Here is a 24,633-nt window from a genome sequence, read left to right as displayed (position 1 = left end):
CACATACGAGTTAAAGGGAAATTGCTGAATTTAGGAAGAGAGACCGAAACTGGTTTATCTTCTCATTTTGAGTAAGAATGCTCATTCTCAATACACTGCTTTAGGATACTTCACTGTATTGAGACTTCTATATTGCCGCCTTTCCAGCCTGATGAAGTTAATGATACAGTTTCAGCTGAGAGCTGAAAGACCTATGTGAGAAAATTTTATTGATATGAAATGCCAGCATTATCTAAGGTATTGACACAGCATAGTGAAAGGTACTAAATGCAACTTAAAAACCTGAATTGAAGAGGAATAAATGATTCTAAGTGGTTATTAGAGTTAATCCAAGAGCTCCTTACTATAGCCTGTTCTTATTCCACCATGGAAAGGCTGCTCTTTTACTGCCATAGTCCCGGTATTAAGAACACTCTTTTAGTTTTATGGCTAGCTCCATCTGGAAACACCAGTTCCATAAAACATAGTTATCCTGGAGGTACTTTGGGCTCACTTTTAGCTATCAAACAGCATGTTTCTTAGGCATAGCAGCTCAATAGAATTAAATGGTGAAAAATGGTTTGAAGGTGCTGTAAAAAGAAGCAGCTGGCATGTTGGAAGATCAATTACAAGCTTGTATGCTGGAGTGCACTGGGCAGTGCAAGTTTAAACATGGTTACCAGCCTCTGTTGATTCATATAAACAGTTCTTTTCAGTTAGTTCAGAGCAGCTTGGATTAGCAAGCAATGTTGTTTGGCTTTCAGTATAGAGCATGTGGCAGTTTTTGAGAAGCTTTTGGGAATAGAAGTGTAGGCTTCACAGAGCATACAAAGTCTCCGAGGACTGCATTTATTTTGTTTCCAAAGTGACTGGTTACTGCAGTGTCCTGCCATCTGATCTGCTGCAGGCAAAATTACAGAAAAGGTCACCTGTAGATCGCAGAGAAAGTGTCCTGCATCAAAGTACTCAGTAACTCTCATCAGGAATTTTATCCACAGAATAAAATACCACAGCAACAAATTATAGGATGCTACTTTTAAAATAATGTAAGTACTGTTGCTTTGTGTTCTTGTATGAGTTATATAAATATAAATATGCGCTTCAGTTTCCCTGTAACAGTCATGTGACTACATATTTCCTAGAAATGTCAGTGGCCTGTCTATGAAATGCTGAGAAAAGTCCTGTGTAAATGCCAAGTACATCTTTATAATAAACGTTAGAAGCTTTATATGGCTTTTGAATCTAAGCATTATAAAATTGCTACTAAAAGCAGGAATCTAAATATGAATGGATAATTTAGCTAATTAACACAATTTACAAGACAAGAGAAACATGAAAACTATTTGAGCAGTATGTAGTTAAGCTATGGTGTGATTAATAACATAATGCTGAGTATCTCCAAGTGTTCACTGCAAGATATTTTACATTTTTTGACTGATAAGAATACCTGATTTGCAAAGTGTTTCCTAAGGTGGTCTTGCTCAGTTCTGACATCCCGCATTTCCCTTTTCATTCCCCATCTAAGTGTTTCAGGATTAGCAAACTTGCATGATCCACACTCGTCATCTGTTTCTTACCCTTAAGAAGCTTAAAGAGTTGTCCTTGTAAATACAAAATGTGAAATGCGTAATTGATATGAATCGATCTAAGTAGTTTCACTATATTTTAGGAATCTCTATACAGGCCATGTTTCAGGGTAAATATATGCAAAAATTTAACAAAATTGTAAAGTAGTAAGCATCAGAGATATCCAGTGAATCAAGATACCACATAAAGTCACATTTTACATCTGTGCGTGAATGACAACTCTGTACTCTGTCAGACTGAGCTCTGTGTTAGAAATTCTGTTGACCTTCTAGTTACTATGAAGTTAAATGTTACTCTGCAGGCTTTCAAAAATACTGCTTTGTGTGTGTCTAATAACATATACAACTCTATGTCCAGTGAAAGCGTGCACAGCTGCTATATTTTCTATGAAATATTTTGATCTAGTATTTAGATCTACAGGTACAACCTGGGAACTCTGAATGACTGACGCGTAGGTCTGGTAGGCAGCAGCCATGTAACCTCTGCTGCATCCCCCTGCTGACAGTGGGGACAGGGGCAGTAAAAGGGCTTTCATTTGAGGTCCCACATGCTGCTCACTCGTCCAGAACTGTTAGCAGGATGGTTTCCCTCGGGAAGCACTGCAAGGACAGAGTCTGACTTGTGGTGAATGCTCACTCAGTTACTGGCCTCCTGCTACTTTTGAGACAGCTTTGTCATGAATAGTGTGCATATGTGCCAGTTGACTATGTACATGTGACGTAACTCACACTTTAGAGAAAGAAACACTGTCAATTCATTTAAGCACTAAGGTTTGAGTCTGTAAATTTCTACTTGACAGGTCTATAGCTTTTGGTACACTTGGTAATTTACCATTACACATTTTTAAACTCATTGTAAGTGGAAAACATTTCCAGGGGGTATTACTACTTTGCACTAGGACAAGTTTGCACTTAGCTCATCATCAGGTTGGGCTACAAAGTGAAACTGGTGGTTTTCCACATGCATTGTGTGTAGTTAGTGGCAACCTGTGTTTAAAAAAAAAACCAAAACAACCAAACAACCAAAAACGAGAAAAAGGAAAACTTCGTAGCCTTCTAATAATTTTAAGGTGACCTTGGTAATAATTTATCGATGTGACATGATATAATTTCACATTTTCCAGAAGACAAGAGGCTTTTCTTTTCAGAGTGAGATTCCTCCCCTCCCAACTGTCCAGTAGCTGTGGGACTCACCCGGCACCTAGCCCTTCCACCGCTGCGCTCGGCAAAGGTAACATGAATTTGCCCATTGTGAGGCGGCGGCCTGCAGTTACGCGCCCGGGCGCGCCGCCGGCAGCGGCCTCGGCGGCGGGGGCACCCCCCCTCCCGGCTCTGCCCGCGGCCACCGTTTCCTCCGCTCTCCGCCCGCAGCGGCGGGGCGGGCGTGCAGGGGCACCGGTCCCAGAGTCCCACTCTCCGGCAGCCTCCTGGGCCAGCAGGCAGATGCGGGAGGGGAAGAAGAACAGCGAGGGAAGGAAGACGCGAGCGCGGACCGGGGATTCACGGCAGCTCCCCTGGCCGCCTTGCCGCGAGTTACCGTCCCTGCTGTCCCACCCGCGCCGCATCCAGGAGAAAACCGCCGCCAGGATTAACACGTCGCGGCCCCAGCCGTGGGCGGCGAGGGGCAAAGGTAGGGAACCGCGGGCGGGCTCCTGAACTTAGGGTGCGGCGGCTGCGCAGGCTGCCTCCGCTGCACTCCCCGTCCCCAGCGGCCGCCAAGCCCGTCCGGGCGCCGTCCGTAGCGGGAGCCGCCGTACCCCGTGCCGCCGAGCTCTATACCGCCGCGCTCCGTGTCCCTGGACGCCCGCGGCTGTCCGTGAGTATTGACAGGCACCTGCAAAAGCGAGAGAGGGAGCTGAGCTCGCTTCCTTCCTTGCCCGAAGGCAGGCAGGCGGGCTTCTTCACCCCCGCCTCAGGTTACCGGGCGGTGATTGCTGGCTTGGGGCATGTGTATTAATTGCGATATCTTCTGTAAAAGAGGTGAACTTCTCTCAGCCTTGGCATTTTCGTGTGATTCTGTGTGACTCTGCGAGCTTGTGAACGCAGGCTTGCTTGACAGTTTGCTCCAGGGCCAACACAGTGTGGCAATGTTAGGGGGGGTTTCATCTTACATACTTACAAGTAATATGAAGCCTAATTAAGGTTTGAATTTTTTTAGATAGCATTCATTTAACTATATACTCTCTGTAACTTTAACAGGCCTTTTAAGATATTTCCCACATACCTTTTCTCTAGATATGCTTTGCTATATGTGAGGTGCAAATGCAACCCGACAAGCTTCTAATCCTTGAAGTGACTACTACAGTTGAACAACCTCATTTTTCAGATTTGAGCTCTTAATATTTGTTCTGCAACACATAAACTAGATACAAAACCAAAGTTCTCAAGTATTCACAGTCCATATTTGAAACAATTGCACTTAATATATAGAAAAAGAAATCCCAGTTAAAACTGTTTAAAGATTTATACATCTGCTTGTTATATTCAAGCTGCTTTAGAATTCCAGGGCCTGCCATGTGAATTCTGTATGAATCACGTCTTATTTTTAAATGAATGGAATTTCACACTGAAAATATTCAGGGCATATTAAAGCAGTATTCATGGCCTGGCTTAAACTAACAAAATTCAGAAAGTTCAGCATGGAACCAAAGCATTTATCTTCATTTCACCTCTGTATTCTGGGTTTCTAGACATTTCTTCTCACAAATTATGTAGTTATTTACTGTTTGAACCTTCCAGGTCTTTACATTTAGTGAAGTGAGTAAATGCCAGGCAGCCAAGTTCTGCTCCCAGTTACTTCAGACTTTATACCATGGTAACTCTATTTGTTTCAGAGCTGTTATCCTAGATTTACCTGACTGTAAGTGGATACTGAATTTGTTCAATGGCTTTTATTATATTTTGTGACTTTTGTTAGCTCAAGCCAGGCTTTTAATACGGGAATTGTATGTTAATTTAACAATTTAACTGATTCTCCTCTTCAGTAGGACTTGCAGAATTGGACACATAGATGTAACACATGTTGAGGCAAGAAACCACAATGCTGTGTGGCTAAAAGCTATAAGCCTTCATTTCTGATGACCCTTTCAGTGGAAATTCTGGTATGACATAACTAAAAGCTTTGGGGAAACTGTTTTATGTGTACACTTGCAACGTCAAGATGAGAAGGACTTTTAAAGTTAAAAAAAAACCCAAAGCAACTTAATTCCAGTAATGACATTCTGAAATAGACAACTTAAACATAAGAAGCTGATATTTTCCCCTCTGGTGGCTGGACCTGAGGCTTCAGAGATTTCTGCCTCCAGTTTCCCCTTAGTGTGAGGTGGGCTCCACCATGGTCTAGGACCTCAAGGAAAGTTACAGGAGGCCTGTAGAGAGCTGCAGGGTTTAGCACAGGACTGTTTCATAAGTCAGATTCTTGTTTTGATACTGTTCTGTGTTAATGCATCTTTAGAGGGTATTTAGGTAAAGTTTGTTTGCAGTGTAAGAACCTAGAAGACATATTTTTAATAATTTAAGTCTGTAAAGGAAAAATGCCCCATCTTTTTTACTATACAGAAATTTGTTATCGAAGTGTGAGTGACTAGAAATGGATTGGCAAAAACTTACTTAAATATTGTCACAATACTTCTAAGTGGAAACGAATTTGAGAATGTTTATTTGAAGTATCACTTTTGATAGCAGTATCCTTGTTTTGGAGAAAACATGTGGCTAAAGACCTAATTTTGAATGCAAGACTCAAAGAACTGTTTGTCATATGAAGGGGAAAGTTAAGGTAAATATTCTGAATTCTCTGCTGAGCTGCAGCCTAATCTAAACATTATACAAATGTAAAAAGTCTTTCATAGTGGATTCTGTCACTACATTTCTTCACCATGTTTCTTTTTCATTTATCATTTTTCCAAGTAAATTTTAATTGATTCCTCCCATTTAAAGTTTGTAGCATGATAGATTTGCACTGATGTGCATGCATTACATAATACCAAGAGGTATCCACATGCAGTAATGATTACGAACAAGCATAAAAGGTAGAGTATATTTAGGCTGAGAGGACTGAATCATTCGCCGCTTCTTTCAGTGAATGTAGCTGGCTGCACAAGCCCATCATTTTGAAATGTGCCATTGTATAGTACATTCAAATGATGTGGAAAGGTCTGAAAGCTGTGAAACTAATCATTTGTGACTAGCAGCTGCGGCTATGGTGATCCAAATTTCTTCCTTATGAGAGGTTGAAATAAAGACTGCACCCTGGTAATTGCCAGATAAAGAAATCTGGCTTGCAGGAATTACAGTAGGTAAGAGAAAAGTCCACTTGATATGCTAACATGAGGAAGATTTTGCTCACATCAAGCAGGAGTGAAATTCAAGGGCATTCAGTACTTGGATATAGTATAAAGCGGGGGCGTCAAACTACTTGCATGTAACTACTCCTACATTTATACAGTCCTAAAATTACATTTGGCCCCTTGAAGGCAACCACGAGGCTGATGTGGCCCCCAGTAAAAATGAGCTGGACACCCCTGATGTAAAGGAACTAGGATTCTGGCACAGGAGTGATCAGACATACTGCCATGCAAAAGGGGAGGTGGCTGGATATTTTCTGGGAAGGCTGCAGTCAGCTCTGCAGAATTTGAGGTTTCCTTAATTTTACTTCTAGAACTTCAGCCATTCTTTGTGGAGGAAGACAGTGATTTAAACTGATTGATCTCGAACAGCTTGAACCTTTTTTTAGTCTTCTATACAGAATAGAAGCTTGTAGTTGTAAATGTCATTGCTCCTTTAAACAGGACTTTTCATATTTCAGTCTTTTTCTCATGACCATAACAGAAATAGATTCTGAAATCTTCCTAGTATGAAGTACTGTATTTACATGTGTGGATGGATTTTAGAAAACACTTGCTCAAGATTTGTGTGTTTTACCAAATTATTGTTTATTGCATAAGTGTTCATCTTTCAAAAATTGGAAAGACTTTTAGACTATGTAAGTAGAAGACAACTTTCCTGTCCTGTCTCTGTGCATCTAATAGTCATCTCCTGTGTCATCAAAGACAAATTATGAATGTTTCTGTACGTGGGTTTTGTAGGTATAATATGGAGAAAATAATTACAGGGATATTCTGAAGCTTGCTCAAAAAATGAAATACTCTGTGATGCCTAGTGAATGGAAGTTATATAAATTCTTAAAATGTTTACTGGAATAGTGTGTAGTTTTTTTAAGTAATTCCTATAAAGTTGGGCTAAGCCTTCCTGATTAAAATACCCAAATGCGAGAGTAGCCACTTATATGCAAATCAGCACTTTAGTTATTCTATTTATTTTGCAGACAGTATCAAGACACTATTTTACTCGATCTAATTCTAAAAATTAGATTACTTCATAAAATACTGTGGTCATGGCAATCCAAGTACAGGTCAAAATTATTGCAGGGATGTCACAGGAGGCAGAACTTGAGTATTCAGTTGCCTGAGGATGAGTGATACCACTTCTGAAATGTGGACATTACAAATAGACTCTCCAGGAATAACATCACATCACTACCCACGTGCATCTGTGGGTAGCTGGTCGAGCTTTTCTGGGAAATTCACAGGCTAACGAGTTAATATTCAACCCTTGATTACATATGTAACAGTGTAAATACTTCATGACAAAAGAGCTCATAAACTAGTTGGAAACTTTTTTTCTTTGTCTCACCTTTTCCTCTCTTCCATCTTCTTTACATGTTGTAAATAAATAAACTTCTATTAGTGGAATACTAAACTTTACCAATTAGTCTCTCTAAGTGAAACACTGCCCAAGATGCCAAATTTGGGCTAGCTGCTCAATTCAAGTCAGTTGTTGGATTTTTTAATTTTTCATTTTATGACTTAGTAAAATGAGGAATAACATAGTTTGAATATCATTTAATGGCAGAACTGGAAATAGGCTATAAGACTGCTGATTCCCATCCATACTGCCTGGACAGTAGAAAAGAAATGGAAATTTACAACACCTTTCCTGAAAGTCAGTAGAAAAGAGGAAAGTAAATGGCTCAAACTGTGTAATCTCACAGGACCTTTAGTCGCTACCAGGGATAGCTTATCTGGAAATGGTTCTGATACCCATTCTGTCTCCTTCGATGGTTTTGCTGTCTGTGGAGCAGCAGCCTTGCTGTGCTTTACAGCTTGACCTGTTAAGCTGAAACACCAGGTTGTGATCTGTGGCAGCCAGCTGTAGGACAGAAAAACAAACATGCATTGTACAAATATGCATCCAGTATAAGCTATCTCACTTATGACTTTTCGCTTCTAAGCATTCTCTTCTGTGTTTGCATTTTATCATACGTGTTTTGCTGGCATGAAAAATGTGACAAAATTATTTACTTCAGTTTCTGAGGGTGCCTTACACTTTTTGTGCTTTTCAGGATATCAGTAAAAACCAACCAAATAACTGTTACTGTTGATGTCCTGTTGTCATGGCAAAGAGGTGTTAGTGACAGTTAAAGTATCCACAGGTCTGATGTCTCATGTATCCTCAAGTCCATATGTTTAGATACCTTGTAAGCAGATTTTAAGGAAGACCTTGAAATGCAAAATTAGCTTTAAACCTGGTATTTTTTCAATGTGTTGGTTAAGGTGATGCTTTTTTTAGCCCTGTGTTGAACAACTGTCTCATTTAAATCTTATGAATGATCTGGTATACAAAGAAGGTGTGTTACTCCAAGTAATTTTTAAAGGATTTAAGAACTGGTAAAAGATCTTGGGTTTGTTCATATTCTACAAAAGTTTTTGGAGTGTTTCAGATATTACTCTTTCCAACTTTTATAAAAATAATTTTGCAAGACACTTCAAATTCTTTTTCTGGTTACAGAACCTTTGTTGTTGCAGGTATTTGTTGTACTTCTTCAGCTTACAAGAAGATGATACAGCATGTGAAATTGCAAAATAAGCATCCCAGCTACTCCAAGTAATTATTTTATAAATAAACTGAAATTCTCTCATTTTGGCAAAAATCCTGTGATTCTGTGAAATTACTCACTGCTTTTTTGGAACAAACCATGCATAGTTGTGTGGACAAAAATGTCTTTGTGGAATAGAACACATTCTCATGCTTTTAAAGCATTTGTTCCTGTTACTCAAGATTAATATATGAAAATCAGAAGTAGAGAGCACACAATATGATGCCTATGCCTTGAATTCAGTTGAGTTTTTTTAAAATAAATTGTTATGTTCTTGTTATAATACATGGTAGTCTGTAGTGGCCTGCTAAATTGAAAGTTACATAAGAATTTTCAGCATTTTCTCGCATCTTTATGCTGTCTTTGCATACTTGTAACTTAATGAAACAGTTGTCTTTCCTGCCAACATTTTTATGTTTGGTTTTAGTCCAGAGGTTAACTTTCCTGGAACACTTTTGGGAAAATCCTTTGCCTGGTTTTGATTAAAAAAAAAAAAAAAAAAAGAAGTGATATACTTTTCCCACTTGAAATGTAGCTGGGGAAAGATGCTGCTATTATATAAGCATAAGGATATAGTTTGACAGTTTTAGCCTGGCCATTTTTCATTGAGTGTTTAATTACTTTGGAAATAAAAGATTGAACAAATATTTTTAAAAATCTGATGTCTGCTTCTAGTTTATTCTTAGTTCCTTTATGCTGTTTGGTTTTTTGAAAGACTCATACCCTGGTTGCTACTGTATGGAGAGGCTCGTACTGCTATACTTTTAAACTGTTGTAAATTAGAGTGGATTAACACAGGTTACACTTGCTGCTACCTTTGGTGGGATAAGGCTTCCTTGAATGCTTAGTTAGGCCTTGAGGGAAACAGTTATACCCACTATGTAAAGCAGCTTTTATTATTGATGAGAATTAGACTTTTTTGGTGGTGGATTGCAGCATTGATTACAAGATCCTTGATCACACATGAGCTCTGTAACCTGAACACTCTGTTAAGATGGAAGAAGTAGTTGCTTCCCACCTCTCAGAAATAGGTCCTGAAATCCCAATGCTATAAATACCTGTGAAAGAGGTTATCCGATTTGCATCAATTAAAGATGGAATATTCACATACCTGAAGGTTTGTACTGTTATGTGGAGGATTGTAGACTTTAATAATGCAACATAGAGGTTTTAAAACTTTACAGAAAATTTTACTATGTAATAGTATTAGATCTGCTTGTTCTACAGAACTTCCTAGTTTGGTCTTGAAATGTGAACATGTATTAAATATTAAAAATTTGCTTAATTTTGATTAAGATTTGGTATAAAATATGTCATGTCCCAAAGCCTGCTCAAGTCCTTCAGCTGTTTTAAAAGAGTCTCGAATGAAGCTGCTCTGAGAAAAAGCCTTTTTGCCCACAGTAAATTGCAACCTGATGCATCCCACTATTGCAGCCAGCTGGGGGAGTACGCAGGTTGAGTGATTCAGTTGCAGAGAGTTTATGTGCCATTTCTGACATGTTAATGTCAACTCAGTTTGTAAATTTAAGCCCATATATAATCTGCTCCAAGCTTTGCTGAGAGGGAATACAGATACTGAAAAGCAAAGCAGCGTCTTGCACTAACTATAGAAGTTAAGACTTACCAAAAACCAAATGCCATGGCTCTCATCAGAGTAGGAATTTAGTTATGTCATGGCTCTTTCACCTTTAAAATGTGTAGGTATGTAATTTTCTTTTTTCTGGTGTGCTTAAGAGGTGATTTGCCAAGGAAGAATTTGGCCTGCAGTATACATCAAAATGATCAGTACTACACAGGTGCTATAATACATGTTATTTTCTCAGAAATCTGAGTGCTGTTAGATTAAATCTGTTCTGTGTGTCTAATTGCATATACAATTGTCCTTTAGAAAATGCATTCACCTTGAGTTTTCACCAAGAGTTTTGCTTGTCTTCTCAGAGTAGTTTATACTTTTAAACGTTGTTAAAAAAAAAAATATATATATATATGTGACCTTACTTGGCACAGAAGGTCACATATCTTGTCTTTCCATCTGGTTAAGTAATTCGGTTTAAAAATGAGTTAAGCAACAGAGCCATTTTTGTCATTTTTGGAAGTGCCTTACAAAAATACTTGCTTGAAATGCTTTCACTTCACACTTCTTCACAGCTACCTTCCTGCCCAGTGCTAAACAGAGCCCTCTGTCTTCACTGCATATTGTGCCTTAGAAAAAATGAATAGCAGTCTCTGGGCTTGCATGCATATGAAAATTCAGAAAAAATAGCCCAAATTAACTGCGTGGACATTCTGTAATATTAATTTGAGATAACTTTAAAAGTATATGAATTAAATCACATTCAAATCTGTCATGGATACTTTTATTTGCAAGTGGCTTTTGTTTGTTTAGCTGACTTCCAAAGTAAATTAAACAGTGGTTTAACAAATACATTTTAAAAGTTTATTTAAATGAATCTTCCTGAAGGTTCTGGCTAATAAACCCTGCTAAGTTTCGGTAGAGTGATTGATGAGGTTATGATATCTAGTTCTCCGTTCTGCTCCTCTCTTTAGGCTGCTGGACAAAGAGTGGCAGAACAACACATATGCGCAAACTTATGCTCAGAGAAAGCAAATACCTCGGACTGTGAACTGGGGAGTCCTGAGGTACTGTGCAGGAGGTGAGGCCAGCAGCAAAAAGGTGGAACATCTTCAGCGTTCCCTCCCATCTTCAGTTGCAGGATTTGGCAGGACTTGCATCAGCAGCATGAGCGTCTCTGTGTAAATGAGCTTTCTGTCTATGAACTGTAAAGTGGGACTGTGCTCTCTCCTGGAAATCTGCAAAATGTGAAGGCATTAAGTTAAACTCTTTAGATTTTTGTTAGAGTTTCTGTTTTCCTGATACTGAGAGTGTGTCTTCCAAGAAAAGTTGCAGTGGAATAAAGTAGAATGTACACAACATCTGTTGCTCCACACTGGTTCTTGTTTGGGGTATTATTGAATACTCTTGTTGAATGCAAAGTAGCTCATTATCCTGGAGTGTTCAACTCATTGCATGTAGAGGGAGTTATTGAGCATTTGAATTTACTCTCTAAATTCATGCCCTCAATTGTAGCTTGTGTAGATAAGCTGTAAGAATCTTTTTTTCATTCATGCAAGGACATGTATTCTTTAATATCTTTCCACAGTTTTCCAGCATTACAAAAGTCTGCTTCTCATGTTGTGGACATCCCTGATGCCAAAGATATGCATCCAGTGAGGCCATCCTGCAGCAACTCTGTGCAAGAGGAAATTATGAATGCAGTTAGTGGTGGGATAAGGCACTCTTCCTTCTCTGGAATTATGATTAAACTCCATACAGACTGATTTGGATCAACATATGGAATCTTTCTCATTTATGTGGTTCTGCCTAGGAATGCCGACTACTTTTCAAATTTAGTGTGTAGTAATGCATATTAAACTCCTTTATAACCTCTAAGTAGTTAAACATCTCTTTCTTCTCCTGTTATTTAGTAGCAATAATCTGGAATTTTCCTGGTGGTAACCTACAAAAAGCCCCAAAATATGCCCCCTTAAACATTCCTGATTCTTCCCAAACTAAATACTCCCTTTTGACTAATGAAACAGATCACATTCTTTGGCGTGGGCTTTGCTTCTGACCTCAGAAAAAGTCTTGAAAATGAATTCAAACAGTTCAGCACAGCTGGAAACAGCTTTTTCTGGAAAGTGCTACTAGGTATTAGTTTCTACTTTCTTCTGAGGATACCTGGTTTTGTGCCTTGGGTTCTTCTGTCAAGGGTAGTGTAAGTATTGTTCATAGACTTGTAAACATTTATATTTTTTCCTTTGCTCATAAATGAAATGTTTCATCCTTACTTATTGGAACCTTTGAAACTTTTTTTTTAATGCATTTTTTTCCCCTACTTGCATTTTGCGTCTGCCTTGGTAGAGCTGAGAACGGGTCCATTTCGCCTTTCTGTGTTGCATTTTATTCTGGAAAATACTGTGTGATATCTAAGTTTATATGTGTTTGTTTATGCCAAGTGGCATTTTCATATATATTTGAAAAAGTCCAAGAAAACTCAAGTGTTTCAGGATACTTTAAAAAGCAAATGTGTAGGTTGTTTTAAAAATGAATTAACAGTTGTTTATTTATAGCTCATGAGGAGAGAGGTGAAGGGACAAATGTTGCATGTACAGTTATTGTACATTCAAATGGCAATAGATTTCCAGATGCTTCCAGTGTACAATAAGATGAAGATGGTAATTAAAAAAATAGATAAAGTAAAATTATTTATTTTATTTAGTAAATAGTAATGGACTAGGAAAAAACCCCAATAAAACAGATAAAGAGAAATAAAATGTTTGGGTTTATTTAGTAGATAGTAATGAACTAGGAAGAGAATTCCTATTTCTTTGCTGCAAAGGTGGTGCTGTCCCCATAGGACCACTGGGTTATATTATCAATTAAACTGTCAGAAGAAAAAGAATAATGCGAAATGGTTTCTGTGGAGTGGAAGGATGCAGAAATCATAAACCCCACTAAAACCCAGGAAAGCGTCACATCTGCCTGGGTGTTCATCCATCACAGTGGGCGCTGCTTAGAGAGAGCGAGGGTGCCGGTCTCTCCCTCGTCGCCTCATGAAGTGGAGCTCCCCTTCCTTCCTGCCTTCCTGCCTCCCTCCCTCCTCAAGTTTGGGTTGAAGTCTGTAAGTCTGTGCTTCTGCTGGAGAGGTGTCCCTGTCCTCCCCTGCCTGCCCACCACGTGTCACGGCCCTCTTTTGTGCTACCGCTGTAACATTCACTAAGGGGATAATTAGCTGGGTAATAGACATGGTCGAGTTGGAAAGGGATTAGATTTTTTCATCAGTGTAGGATTAAGGCTCTGATCACCTCCCAGACCTCACAGGTCATCTGCCTACACCAGCGCTATTCTGGCACAAGTGAGAAGTCAGGACCATTTTGGGGGGGGGGAGGGGCAATATAAAATTAGGTCAGTTTTAGCTTAGAACTATGCCCTGAGCGTGTGGCTGGATGTGATGCTGTCTGGTGCAACTGCAGCTCCTGAAGAAAGAATTGGATTTCTATTGCATTTCTGTACCTATTCATACATTTCCTCTGCTTCTGGGGCAAGAGAAATCCAGTAAACTGGTTTGATGGAAAACTTCTTTCTTTTTTGGAGACTGGCAGAAAACTGACTAAGTTTTCTGTCAGATGAGCTTGCTGGAGCGTCTTACTTTGTGGGTGCAGGCTTATTAGGTCTGGTGGAGAGGAAGATAAGGAAGGGAGGGCAAAGGGGAAGGAGGCAAACAGGAGCTCTTCTTTCAGAGGAAGCCTGCACTTGCACCAGATCGGAAGATGCGGGAGACATTATATGACATCACATCTAAATATTTAAAATAGTAAATTACAGTGTGAGTAAAATTTCAGTTCAGCGGTGCTTTTCTTTCCTCACAGTTCTAATTGGTTTCGAATCAACAAGTTTTCTTTGATGTGAAGGGAAGATATAGCAGGAATCAGAAATACTTCGTCATTAACAAAACAAAATACTGTGTTTGACTCTTTTCATTCTTTTGAATACTTCTGGGTTTTTTTAGGTCTGTTATGAAATGTTTAATCTTTTTTGCCTGTCTATACGGTCGTTCTTAATAATGGGGTTTTGCAGTATCCACAGAGATTATCAATAAATTGAAATTTATTCTATTTATTTATTGAATAAAACATTAGATTTTGACATAGTAAAAGTGGACTTACTAGAATTGTAATTTATTTTATTTTGCTATTAAAAGTATGTCTCCTAAAAATTGGAACCCATTCTTGGTTGTTTTGACATTTGAATGCATTGATTTTATGTCGTAGATGATTCAGATTCCCACCAGCCTGCTGAGCGTGTTAATTTGCAGAAGTTGTAAAAGGCAGACATTAAAAAAAGTCATAGACAGTGCAGTGTGGCCTTCAGCACTGATTACACAGTTATAACCCCTTAGTCACCTTGTTTGGTTTGTATCCTGGTTCCTTGTCCTCAGAAGACACACGCATGTGGTACTTTGTCCTGAGTTGTTGCCTGGGAATTAAGGGAGCTGTCATGGTGCTTCTGCCTTCTGTCAGCTCAGGAGATCCCACCAGTGTATGAGGGTGTCCAGGAATGAATTAAAGCACAGGGGCCCCCCTCATTCAGCAAGTTGGTGTTTGTGGGTTTACTGAGCTGCTGCCTCTCTGTCTCCATCTCCTGGGTGAGTACCATGGGGCAGTGATCTATCATTTGCCGATTCATTATCCATTCTCTCCCCTTGGCCCTCTGACAGAAAGAGCTTGTGATATGAAGCTGTTAGTTCAAGCTCAGCTCAGACAACGTGATAACATTAAGGACTAGGGAAAGGGAAAAGTGTACTGAGAAAACAGTGAATTGTTTGTTTACTATTTTTGGTTTAGGCCTGCCACTTGAGTGCACCCTCAGCAAGTTTGCTGACGACACCAATCTTAGTGGTGTGGTTGGTACTCTAGAGGGAAAGGATGCCATCCAGAGGGACCTTGACAGGCTACAGAGGTGGGAACCTAATGAAGTTCAACAAGGCTAAGTGCAAGGTCCTGCACCTGGGTCAAAGCAGTCCCAAACATGGATACAGGCTGGACAATGAGAGGATTGAGAGCAGCCCTGCGGAAAAGGTCTTGGGGCTACTGATGGGTGAAAAACTGAGTATTACCTGGCAACGAGCACTCGCAGCCCAAAATGCCAATCACATCCTGGGCTGCATCAAAAGAAGTGTGGCCAGCAGGTTGAGGGAGGTGATTCTGCCCCTCTACTCCCACTCTTGTGAGACCCCACCTGGAGCACTGTGTCCAGCTCTGGCGCCCCCAGCATAAGAAAATCATGGACCTGCTTGATCAGGTCCAGAGGGCCATTAAAGGTATCAGAGAGCTGGGGCACCTCCTGTATGAGGACAGGCTGAGAGGGTTGGGGTTGTTCAGCCTGGAGAAGGCTCTGAGGAGACCTTACAGCAGCCTTCCAGTACCTAAAGGGGACCTACAGGAAAGATGGGGAGGGACTCTATCAGGAAGTGTAGTGACAGGACAAGGGGTAATGGTTTTAAACTGAAAGAGGCTAGATTCAGATTAGATATTAGGAAGAAATTATTTACTGTGGGGTTGGTGAGACACAGGAACAGGCTGCCCAGAGAACTTGTGGATGCCCCATTCCTGGAAGTGTTCAAGGCCAGGTTGGATGGGGCTTTGAGCAACCTGGTCTAGTGGAAGGTGTCCCTGCCCATGGCATGGCGTTTGGAACTAGGTGATCTTTAAAGTGCCTTCCAACCCAAACTATTCTATGATTCTATATAGTAGTATCAGTATAGAAAGAGCCAATAGCCTTTTCTTTTGTACCTCTTTCTAGTATGGTATTTCTGTAGTACTGAAGGTGAAACAAGCACTAGTTTTTCTGTGTATGGTTGCTATCAGAAGCTGAGGGGTCTCAGCCAGGATACAGTGAAAAGGGAAATGCTAGAAGGAAAGAAAACTCCATGCCGTGTTAGCCAGAGATATTAAAGTACACAGTGAAGCACTGTGGAGCTGGACAACTTTCAAGAGCAGTTGCTTTTTTTCCATGCTTTTTAATTAAACTTTCGGCAAATAGTTAAATGTATTTCATGAGTGCTATAAAGAACACTTTCAGAAGTTCCCAAATCCTATTGCTTTTCCATTTATGTTTATTTTAAAAGCAAAAACTTGTTGGTTTTAATGTATAGAGCTTTGAGTTCTAGTGCATTTTTTTTCTTTTTATTATGTCATTGTTGGTAAGTACGTGCTTTAAAGGCATGAACATAAAGGTTTGAGTGTATTTTTTGTAGGAAGGACATACAAGACTGTGATTAATAACTGAATAAAACCAGGCTTTGTAGTGTTATTTAAATATTAGACATTTCTGTGCCAAGTATTGCTTATCATGTCATATATTGCCATGAGGGCTCTAAAGGCAAGGAATCAAAACTGGACTTGTCTGAAGTCCGTGAACAGCTGCTGGTAGCCTCTGGCTTGAACAGCACTGCCAGACCAGGAGAGCAGCCCCTGCTTAGAGGTGGGCACTCTGTCTGCCTCTGGAGGTCCAAGATTCTGACTGCCATTTTTTCTCATGGTTTACTATTATTATCTGAAGTGCTGAATTTTTCATGTCACATCACTCTAATTCCATATCATCCCACCAGTTTCCTGAGTGAGGTCTCTGAAGGACTAGTGGCCACTATCTTTGAGACCTCCATAACCAGAAGTGAACATTGTGTACCAGGGCTACAGACTGTTTTTGCCAGGCAGGATGATGGCAGTAGCAGAGCTCCCTGCTTTCATCTGGGTTGCATGGAATTTGAAGTAGCTTCAGTTTCAACTGGGAGTTCAATTCACACCTGCTCTTATAAAAAGACTTTACGTGAAACAGTCATGCAATTTTTAATGTCTCACTTTTATCTCACCTGAAATGAGTCAAGAGACTCTTGGGCGGGCGTTTAAATCTCCTCTTTTGGCATGTAAGATGCAGGGACACTCGAAGAGATCAGTGTAAATCTTATGAGATCCATAAACCTTTTTGATTGCAGAAGGAAAATGTGTTACTTTCTAAAATCTCTCTTGGGTAGTGGAAAAGAAAAAAGGGTTATCAATCAAAGATTGGTGTATGAAATAGAAAGTCTGAAGTTGCATGTTGCAGACTTGGTCTAGTGGAAGGTGTCCCTGCCCATGGCAGGGGCTTTGAAACTAGATAATCTTTACAGTCCCTTCCAAGCCAAACCATTCTATGATTCTATGAAATTATTTCTGTTCAATGTAGTTTTAAAAGATAAAGGCAGAAGTACCTGTAACCTTTGTAACTATGGAATTACATTTCTCTTTAAAACATTTGCAGAATATGCATATTCATGTTATGGTTTTCAGATGAAGAAAATACACTTGCTTACTTGAGTTGCCCTCTGCAGAGTCACCTCTCAATAGGGATCTGTAGTGCATGTATTTTTCATTACCTTGACCTTTTTTTTTAAGGACGAAAGAATATTGAACAAATTCGGTATATAACGTTGTGTCTTTATCAGGGGATAGACTAGTTTATAGTTTTGGGCTATGCCAGAGTGAAAATGAAAACTCGTGTTTGTGACAGTTGACTTGAATAGCAGTGAGTCATGGGAAGTATTTGAAAATTTTCCTGTCAAATAATGACATGTTCAGTTCATTCCTGACCTTGGAAATTATTGCTTGTTTTAACAAAATATTCTTCTGTCATCTATAGTCTCTGTGAAATTGGACCAGTAGGGTTCTTTAAAATTAATCTATATTCTCGTTAATGTAATAAAACAATCCAGTCCCCTGTGTCAGAGCAACATAATTAATTTGTTCTAGTGTTAGTCTGCTTTCTTTCATGCTGCTTTTTCACTTTCTGATAGAGGTTACAGACAGAGGGAAATCATAACAAGACACTGAGAATGTAACTCTAATTTACATGGAAAAATATAATAATAGTAAAGTAGCAGTGAATTTCCTTTGGGAAAACAAGTTTTTCTTCCTTGGTACTGTTGTTCTTCATAAAATCATACATGCTTTGACCTTGTGGTTAATAACCTCAATAGAGTCATTTTGTAGATTTAAAATCACAAAAGGATTTAATGTATTTTCCTTTTGATTTTTATCTCTTGATAATTTTATTGATACTGATAGGAAACATAGATTTCATTTATATTTAGATAACCAACTTTGTGCTAGTGCTAGAAAGTTATAAACAGTTCTAAAGCTTTTGTACAAACGCTCTATAACTGATGTCAGTGAATTGACATTTTCATTCCATATTTAAAGTTATTCACGTTTTTTGTCCTTACAGTAACTGCAATAAAAAAATATCCTTTCAAATCCTTGAAGTAAAAATCCTGTAAATAAACATATGGGACTTAAGACAGTGACACATATTCTATATTCTTCCCAATGGAAGAGTGAGTAAGTAGATACTAAATGGCTTTCCATATGTCTAACCTGCTTAATAGAGCTCAAACAAAGGCTGATGTTAGACTTCCCGATCTCATTATTTTAGCAGTGTTTCTGGTTGTGCATGATAAATCATTAGACTACAACAAATCTGAGGGAACTCTGGAATGACAGTCTTGCACATCTTGGGGGTGACTATTAGTCTTGTCAGAGAGGGGTGTCTTTGATATCAAACTTTGTTCTCAAAACTTCTGCACAGGCTTTCTGAAAATCAAGAAGCTATAGAAATCTAATATTATTTATACAAGTATTTAATATATTTGCTTTTATTTCACTGCAGGGTTACATTTCTTGTTCTTTTTCAATTGCAGCTGTGCAGTGGATATAAAGAGCCACTATGAATTATGAAAGGAGCAGGCTCTTTTTCTATATATAAATAAATAAATATATATATGAATATTATTTATGATTGACTGAAATGTTGTTTAAACCCATGAGTCCTTTAAAATTATACAGAAGGTAATATAGACATATTCTCCTGATAAACAGTTTTATCTATGGAGTTTAAATTGTTTTCTTCATGCAGATGTATCATCCAGTGCCTGAAATTTGCTTGCTTTCTGCTAGCTAGAGGTGTTTGGTAGAGCTAATAGGTAGAGATTTGCAAGGAAGTTCCATAGTCATTTGAAATAATTTATCATGTCTACAGTAGGTGAACACTAGAGGGCTCTTTAGACTAATGCAAAATAATACAATGTCATGTTTGTAACTGAGGCATTTTGTAATTTGAATTAAATAATCAAAACCACTATTTTCATTAGAATAGTGTAATGCTCTCCTTTTCAAGAAAAAAAAAGAAATCAGTGTCTTTGAAAGAAGAGAAGTATAGCCTGTTGTTATGTAGCAAGTATTTGAATTTTTGAGAAGTGGGGCCTTTAAATGTAGTCATCTAACTGGTTTAAATTCTTATACATTTTTCTGATTAGCAGTCAAGAGTTTTTTCATGTTCCCATTCCAAGTGATTTATTTTAAGATAAGTACATTTCTTTCTCCTTGCCTGTCCACCTTTAAATTTCTTTCCTTACACGGTCGTTAATTTATAGTAGCCCTTATATTATGAAGCCCAAATCTGCATTGCATTGTACTATACATGATCGCTGTACACAGAGGTGAATGTAAAATGTGGCTATGCTTGTTTGGAAGTGTTTTTCAATCGCTTTATGCTTGCTTTTCAAAAAAGGGTCAACCATTATACATTTCATGGATGTCAAGAATGATTCTTAGCTGGTGTGAATTTCTAGTGCAGCCTGGAAAGGCTTTGTCATCTTACACTCACTGAAATTTGGACACACCGTGTTTATTCCAGTGTTAACTGATACCATTTGTGGGGGGGGGAGCTCCAATACCTGCTCTGTTTTGATGGGAAAAACCATAAAATAGGACCACTCTGTAAGCTGTAGGGGAACAGAAATCTCATTGTCTTGGTTTACACAGTCTTTGTAATCAGATAAATTTTGTTCATACATCCTTGTCATGGAGGCATCCCAAATATAAGTTTAGGCAGACTAGCACTCCGGTAACGTAAGATAAAGGTTTGGATATTAAGTTAGGAAATTATTTGGGGTGCAGCGAAATAAGAATGAGGATCCACAGCGTGCATATACGCACTCACAAGAAAAACAAACCAGAGCCCTCTCTGCCCCATTTTGCCTATAATAGATAAACACAAGCGTACTGCGGCCAGGACTTTACACTCGTCTGCCCCAGACGAGGAAGGTACACTTGCCTACCAGGCAAGGACTTATTAAAGCATATATCCAGTAATTTATCACTCACCCACAAGCGGAGGTGAGGCGCTCCCCATCCCGGGAGGTCACCTCAGACGGCTTCTCCGTCTAAGGGGAGGGACTCGGGCAGCACGGCAGACCCGCAGCTCCGAGGAGACCACACCAAGGGCAGTTGCCGGCGGGAACCCCATTTATAATCTGCTCAGATCTGACTGTGGCCATTCCAGAAGCTTCTCGGCTTCTCTGCGCCCCGCCCCCTCAAGTGTGGGCCTTCGAGAAGCTTCTCAGCTTCTCCGGGCTGTGGGCGCTGTTGGCCCCTCCTCTGCTGACGACCCTGCCCAGCGACTCTGGGTCTCCACAAAGAGCCGTTGGCTGCCCCATTGAAGGCCCCAGTTCTGACAGGGGGGTGTGCAACTGCCACACCAGTTCTCAGGGCGTGTGGGGGAGGAAAGTGCAACTGCCAACACAATCCTCTTGATTTTTCCTTGTAAAGTGGTTCTTGTGCATAATTTGTTCTAGTATTTTTCAATGAGACTGTGGCAGTGTAGAAGATAATTGATATTAGAGAAAGGGAGAGACATTACAAATTGAATTAGTTATTATGGTACCCAATTTACATCACTCTAGGCAGCATAATTTTATATTGTCAGAGAGAAGCCTGAAATTATGCACCAAAATTAATACGACTGTGCTTTGAAATTTAAAGCTTTTACGTACACACGCATTTCAAGGAGAGTTTGTGGAGAACAATGTGTAGGTTGCTTGTTTAGAAAAATGAAGGGCATTTTTTCCCTATGGCAAGTCAATCATTGAAGAAGCAAATGAGACTTGAAAGACAGGTTGATAGATAGTTGGTTCCTGGGACCAATGTCCTAGAAAACAGTGGAGATTTTTCTTGTCTTAAATAATATTGGCAGCAGCAGAGTAATTTTACTTGAGAGACTTTCTTTGGCTGTCAAACACTCCCCATTTTCTTGGATTTTCCTGGCACTGCTGTACTGTTTCCAGTCACAGGTATATGCAACTTATTTTTAGCCCTTGGTGTGGTTGTTCTGTTCAAAACATTCAGCCTCCAAGTGGAATTTCTGGAAGAAGAATCATAGAATCATAGAATAGTTGGAATGGGTTGAGTTGGAAGGGACCTGTTAAGGTCATCTAGTCAAACCCCCTGCAATGAGCAGGGACATCTTCAAGCAGATCAGGTTGCTCAGAGCTCTGTCCAGCCTGGCCTGGAATGTTGCCAGAGTTGTGGCATCCACCACCTCTCTGGGCAACCTGTCCCAGTATTTCAGCACCCTTATTGTCGAACATTTCTTCCTCGTGTCTAGCCAGAATCTCCCCTCCTTTAGTTTAAAACCATTACCCCCTGTCCTATCGCAGCAGGCCTTGCTAAAAAGCCTGTCTCCATCTTTCTGATAGGCCCCTTGGAAGTACTGAAAGGCCACAAGAAGGTCTCCCTGGAACCTTCTCTCTTCTCCAGGCTGAACAACCCCAAGTGTCTCAGCCAGTCTTCATAGCAGAGGTGTTCCAGCCCTCTGATCATTTTGGTGGCCTCCTCTGGACCTTCTCCGACAGGTCCAGGTCTTTCCTGTACCGAAAGCATCACTCAGCTTGCTGTCATCCGCAAACGTGCTTTGTTTTGCCTTCCAACACTTGCTCCGCTGTGCTCCTTGGCCAGTGATGCATGACAAGCGCTCCCGTGCCTGCCCTGCGCTTGCATTGCGTGCAGGGAGAGCTGAAAAGTGGCAGCTCCAGAGGGTGCAGCAAGCCTGGAGCCCTTCCAAGCCCAGGCTGTTTTGCACAGGCAAGAAGCCCTAGGGAAATGGAGGCCAGGGAAGAGCAGAGCTCGCTCCCGCTCCAAGCTTGCATGGGGCAAGAGAGCCAGAGAGCACCAGGGCGCGAGTGGTGCCTTGGAGGTGCAAGAGCAGCAGGCAGAAACTGAGCTGAAAGGGCCCAGAGGAGCCCTGACAAGAAGGGGCTGTGCTCAATGCTACAGAGGACAAGAAGCAACCCCTGGAGGCCACCCTCGGGGCCCGTCTGGGAATCCTAGAAAGCTTCCTCCCCTCAGATGTGGGGCACAAGGGCCAACTTCGTGGAGCAGGAGCAGCAGGCCCCTGGCCACAATGGGCCAAAGGGGCCGTTGCAAAGGGCCCTGCTCCATGCTGCAGAGGAAGGCAAAAACCTCCCGGGGACACTTCTAGATCAACATGGGGGAAAAAAGCCTTCCTCCCCCCAGCTGCAGGGCACGAGAGGCCATCTTTGTGGTGCATGAGCAGCAGGCAGTAACCGAGCCCAAAGGGAGCAGAGGAGCCCTGACAAGGGGTCATGCTCAGTGCTGCAGAGGAAGGCAAAACCCCCCCGGGAACCAGTGCCAATCTCCCTGGGGGAAAATTCCTTCCTGACCCCAGCCAGTGCTGGTGATCGGCTATTCCCTGAGCATGTGAGCAAGACCTGCCTCCTTGTCCCACACACAGGCTGGTCACGCCTCCCGGGAGATGCCCAAGCCCTGTTCTCCCTCCACCTGCAGCCATCTCAGGCACTTCTGAGGGGGCTAAATGCCCCCAGCCTGATCGGCCTGGGGGGCAAGAATCCTCCTCATACCTGGCAGGACACCAGTGGCTGCTCCAACTGGGACCCCTGGCAAAATCTCTGCATCCCATTTCTTACGGCTGCTGCTCCTGACTCTGCAGGGGATGAGGAGAACGAGCTCTGCAGTGCTTCTCAAGAGGGCATTCCTTTTCTCTTGCTATTGCTCTCCAACCAAAAAGGATTTCCCTCCATCAGATGAGCTTTGAAGGTGGCCCTGCCAGGAGCTGGCCTTGCAGCGGGGAACCTCCAGCAGCCTCGTCCAGCCTCCCTCTGGTCTTCCTCCTTCAGCCCACTCTAAGTGATTCCATGGGCTCCTCAAGGACCTGCTTCCCCATGTCTGCAGGCTGCCCCCAGGCCAGCTCCGGCAGCAGGACGCAGGAGCACGTTCCCTTTTATGCTGCCCCAGGGCATCGTGACTGCTGCGTGACCAGGTGCTGGCACTGTGACACTGGGGTGATGGGCCCCCCCTTGCGCAGCCCTGCCCACCGCCCCTCCACGTAGCATCCTTGGGAGTCAGGCCTTTGGGGTGCTGGCCCCGAGGCAGCCCCTGTGCCCAGGAGGCCCCGGGGGCTGTCCCTGCCCTTGGTGGCCAGGCTCTGGGTACAGCTGCTGGGCCTCCCTGTCAATCTGTCTGTACATTCTGACTGTGCAAAGAAGGGCATTTCTACCCCAGCCATTCCTTTGGCTGTGGGCATGCCAGAGGTGAAGGAAAAGGTTTTGGTGCCTTCTGCATAAGCTTTGCAGAGACGTAGAGAGCACGTAGGATTTCCTCCCCATTCCTCACCAGTGCACCAAGGGACATCTGCTACTAGCCTGCTTATGGGGAGGTCATCCTGTCAGAAAGAAGTCCTGAATTGCTTTGTGTTCTTGACCATCTTTTTCCTTGCGCTTCAGGAACTCCTTTCCTTCTTTGGCCTTCATCCTTGATATCCTTCTTGAAAGCAATGGCAATCCTCTTAGCCTTTGTCTCGCTCCTGCTAGTAATCCTCTGCTATACGCCTTCCATTCCCCTAATCAACTGCTTAGGCTCTGTTTGCCTTAATCTCAGATAGAATTGATCTGTCTTGAACCTGAGGAATGAGAGAGGTCCCTGGTGGTACAGCTGAGTTCTCAGCAGGGCTTTGCACAGTGCTTGCCTTTCCTACGGATATATCCTGCATGACACACAGGAAGGCAATTACTGATATCCTACCTGTGGCTCGTAGTCACCCTGGGATCTGCTCATGCCTCCAGGAAGATTGAGCTACTCCGATGTTTCCAAACTGCAGAGAAACTCATGACGCTCAGCCTGGCGTTGTGTTCCCTGCAGTTCTTCACGCATGCTTGATTGATGCAGGGCTATCTCTTCATTCAAAGCTTTGGCTGGTATGGAGTATGGGGGCCATAGAAACGTGCCATGAGATACAGCTTTTTCTGGTTCATGAATGCCATGACCTCCAGAATATGCTGTGGACAATGAGTGCATCTTTTGGAGAAGGCAGGAAGCCTACTTCTCTTGAACAATGTTTTTCTGCAGTCTAAATTCAGGAGAGCTGACCGTGAACTTCATGGTTTCCTCCATTGGATGGCATCAAAGCAGGAAGGGTGGAGCCTGGGAGGTGTGTTAATGAGGCTTTCACCCATCGGTAGCCTGCTGGAGCCCAGCTCCACGCAGTCACGACCAGCAGATCCAGCTCTCCACTGGCCGGCTGAGCTACGGCCGGACCGTGTGGATGGGCTCTGCGCATGAGGCTGGTGGTGTCCCTCCAGTCACTTTCAAAATGTGTGCCTGCCTCCTTGGGAAGCAAAGAACCACAGCTGGCAGTACCTGAGCTTCCCTTTTGGATGTTTTCCT

The 24,633-nt window shown here is 41.6% G+C and overlaps 1 protein-coding gene across 2 annotated transcripts in view; it reads left to right on the top strand.

The window, feature by feature from the left end:
* Positions 1-24,633, top strand: part of RNF144B (ring finger protein 144B) — a 101,210-nt gene that overhangs the window by 1,897 nt on the left and 74,680 nt on the right. The window contains exon 1 of one of the 2 annotated variants that reach the window (XM_065627144.1): positions 2,865-3,195. The exons of the other annotated variant lie outside the window; for it this stretch is intronic. The gene's annotated coding sequence lies outside the window, so the exon portion shown is untranslated. Of the gene's footprint in view, positions 1-2,864; positions 3,196-24,633 lie in introns of those variants that run through there. 2 annotated transcript variants of the gene reach the window in all.

The sequence above is a fragment of the Caloenas nicobarica genome, chromosome 2 (assembly GCF_036013445.1).
Source record: "Caloenas nicobarica isolate bCalNic1 chromosome 2, bCalNic1.hap1, whole genome shotgun sequence".
NCBI classification, from domain to species: Eukaryota; Metazoa; Chordata; class Aves; order Columbiformes; family Columbidae; genus Caloenas; species Caloenas nicobarica.
Note: the sequence above shows the minus strand (reverse complement) of the source record. Positions and strands in the feature narration are given on the sequence as shown.